Genomic DNA, 3917 nt, shown 5'->3' with positions numbered 1-3917 from the left:
GGCCCCGGCGGGGAGGGGGAGCGGCAGGCAGCGAGAGGGCTCGGGGCAGGGCTCGCAAGGAGCCCCCCGAGGCCCTGCCTCCTCCCCAGGCTGCATCCCCGGGGCAGGCGACGGCGTGCAGGACGGCTGGGGTCGGAGCACCCCGAGGAGCACGGTCTGCTTCGTCTCTGCAGGCCCCTGCTCAGCAGGGTCCCGCGGCAGGCGTGGTCCCCCCGGGCCTGGGGTCGGCTCCGAGGACAGCAGGCGCTATGCAACGACTAACACCGGCTCCCTGGAGCTGCGGCCAGGAGCCGCCTCCGTCACGGCTGAACCCCCTGGCAGCACCTGGCTGCGGGGTGCTGGGGAACACGCTCCCCCCGACTGCCTGCTGCACCCGCGGGCGCGTGGCAGCGGTCACCTTCAGTTAGCAGGTTTCTCAACGCGGTGCTGAGGCAGGAGGTGCAGCCCTGTGTAACAGCCAGGCGAGGAAGGCCTTGCTCCCCCCCCTCGACAGGACAGACTTGGTGTGCTTTAAGTGAGGGAACAGGGCTAGCAACAGCTCAGCCTTCCCTTCTGGCAACAAGGCTGTTTGCACCACTGTGTTGACTAATTTCATGCTTTTGCCAAATGGCTAGTGGTCACCTTGACTATGTAACAGTATAAGCTACTGGCCACGTACAAGCTCTGCCCCTTTAGCTTGACCGCTCCTATTCCAGACACTTTTGACAGATTGCTCAACTGGTTATTAAGTTCAGCAGCTGCCCACCAACCCCACTGCCTAAAGAAGTTTCCARTTTTCTTAGGTGGAAAACTGAAAATAAAAGAGGAAGCGTGACTTCCTCTGGTAGAGCAGCAAGTTTGTGGCAAGGGAGCAGAAGCCACATTTCCCTATCTATAACTTGGCAACAATGCGCCCTCCCACCACGCTGCTGCCTGCGGGCATGCCTTTGCAGCCCTGAAACGGCAGCGGCGTAGCCAGCGGGAGCACGTACCCCTTGGGCCCTGGAGAYGCGCAGCTTTCGGAGGCCAGCGCTCATGAAGCCTGCAGCTTTTTATGTTTCTTCGGTGGATATGAGCTGGCCCGGGCAGGTCACCCACCTTGGCCTGCACAGAGGAGTGCGGCCCCAGGCACGGCGCTGCCACCCCTGCTCCCCGCTGCTGCCCACTGCCTCGGCCCCATCACAGGTTGTGCAACTTGAGGAGTAGGACTGCACGCTGGGACTTGTAGTCTCTAGGGATCTCCTCTGCCTACAAACCGAAATGCAGCCTCGGCTGCCTCCTCAAGGCCCCGCGTCTTTCCGTGCTATTCAGCACATCCAGGCTCCTGCCCTTTCACCGACTGCTCACTACGGAGAGTTTGTGCTCCAGCACTTTGTTCCAGCAGCTGCGGCACTCCTAAAACTGCCTCCTGCGTTTCTGCCCGCCTGTGGTCAGCGGGCCCGACCCTCCCTCTCCCTCTCCCTCTCCCGGCAGCCCCCACGGCCGGGCGGACGAACACAGGCCGGGCAGCGCGCGGCGGGGACAACGCAGCCCAGTGTGGTGGGGCGCCGGGCTGGCGCTGCCGCTGCAGCAGCCTTTGCTGGGCTTTGGGCACAACCAGACAAGCGGTGCAAAGCCAACAAGCTGCTTTGCACGCACGGGCGGTGTGAAAGAGCGGGGGGCCACACCTTCAGAACGTTTTAAGCTCTGTAACAAGCAGATTTTCCAAAGGAGTTTCAACTGCTGGCATTTCTAGGAACTAAGCACTTCGATCTTACCTCTAGTCTAGGTCATCTGAACACATGCAGCAGACGGGGTTTTTTTGGTTTTGTTTTAAATCAAATCTGATTAAAATTAGCATTGCTTCAGATTCTGCATTTACTCCCAAGTTCCAGTGTCAAACTTGTTTACAGCCTGGGCTTATTTTTTAATAGACCGACCTTTCTCCTGTTTGAAAGCTTCATGCTAATAAGGAAAACACCAATTCCACAATAAACTGTCATACTGACACATTAATACACCTGATAATTATTTCTCTTCTGTTTCGGTTGCAGAAGTTCTTGGTGTAATTTGGAACAAGAAGAGGTAAGTAAATCCAAACTACTGTGATGTCTGACCAGTGTCCTCTGGAACAACAGTGAGTCAGACCTATACAAATGAAAGAGAAATCCAAGTCTAGAAAAAGTATATCCTGAGACAAACTTAAATGGTAGTGCTGTGAACATGTGAATGCCAACAGTCATTGATAGTATGATTGTTTTTTATGCAATTTGTTACAAACAGAGTTTGAGAGACTTGACGCACTAAAATTACATTACAGCACTCACCACCTTTCAGTTGATTCTTCATCTCCTTTGAGCTCGCACCAARAAGAATACATTCCTCTATTTTTTTCTGTGACAGCACATGAAACCTCTTTATTCCAAAATCCAAACACCAATGTAGAAAGGAATTTGTCAATTTTTTTCAATCCATTCTGATTGCAGTTGTTTAGTGAAAACTGTTTAAAGTGCAATTCTGCCTGTATTTCCAGTCTACATTCTTTCCATTCCAGTCTCCTTTCCTGCAGTTTCCTCTGCTAGCTTTTGCTTTGCACCWTAATTGTCTGAATTAAGATGTAGCACTCTGAGAAGAAACTATGTTTGTAAACACAGTTTAAAAATGTAGCATCCCCCAAACAACGAGGTATCTGGAAAAACTGAGCTTTGCCATTAKCTGACAGAACTCCAAACAGTCAAAGGACTGTCCCCAGGATCAGAGGGCAGCAGTGCTGCTATGAAAGCACTTTTCAATTGAGCAATGGTTTCAAAGAGTTAATCATCTAAAGTGGACAAGATTTCAGCAAGCAGTTTGGAGACAACTTAGAAAAACAGGGGTGTAAATAGAAGTCARGCCTTAGAAATACAAACCAGAGAGATGGGCTGGATATAAAAGGGCAATGGGCAGGCAGTGGAAGGATTCATACACACGGACAAAAATGTCTAAGGACACTGGAAGGAGACAATGATTTTGGAAGCAGTGGAAGGTGAGGAAGAGAAGGTAACAGCAGCAAAAATGTTCAAGAAATGGTGGAAGTGTACATAAGTAATAGCAGGATGCAGTAAAAGAACTAGGACTTGTTAATGGGACTTTCCTATCCTGTGCATCACACTGCCATTACACAACATTTAGAATTTTTGCTCACACAATTCAAACAAACTCCAAGTTTTTAAACACCCTTCCCCTTATCAAGCYTGTAGGAGTCTTCTGGAATCCTAGAGATAGGGATGGCATCGCTGTCTCACACGCCCCTGAGGCCGCCCCGGGTGCCCCAGCCCTGGGAGGGGGGGGGCATGGGACCCCCAACGCTGCCCTGGGAGGGAGGGGAGAGAAGCTCACAGGACCCCCAATGCCCCTCCTGGCACCTCAGCCCTAGGGGTGACTTGCGGACACTCAATGCTGCCCCAGGCGCCTCAGCCCTAGAGGTTGCTCTCAGGATTCCCGACGCTGCCCCAGGCACCTCAGCCCCAGGCAGTATGTAAACATACCCAGCCCTACTGATAGGCATCGATACCCCTTGATTTTGAGAGGCACCTGTACAAAATGAAACACAGGCAGTTCCATCTGAACATGAGAAAAAACTTCTTCACTGTGAGGGTGACAGAGCACTGGAACAGGTTGCCCAGAGAGGTTGTGGAGTCTCCTTCTCTGGAGATATTCAAAACCCTCCTGGACGTGATCCTGTACAATGTGCTCTAGGTGACCCTGCTCGAGCAGGGGGGTTGGACTAGATGATCTCCTGAGGTCCCTTCCAACCTCAACCATTCTGTGATTCTGTAGCTTTCGCTCTAGGAGTGATTTTCCCCTCAGTAGGCATTGACGACTACTGACATCCATACCTCTCAATATCGACAGGCATCGATGCCTATTGGTTTCCATACCTATATCAATCCCTAACGATAGGTATCGATACCTCTCAG

The sequence above is a fragment of the Apteryx rowi genome, unplaced genomic scaffold, assembly GCF_003343035.1.
Source record: "Apteryx rowi isolate R43461 unplaced genomic scaffold, aptRow1 scaffold_279, whole genome shotgun sequence".
In the NCBI taxonomy this organism is placed as follows: Eukaryota; Metazoa; Chordata; class Aves; order Apterygiformes; family Apterygidae; genus Apteryx; species Apteryx rowi.
Note: the sequence above shows the minus strand (reverse complement) of the source record.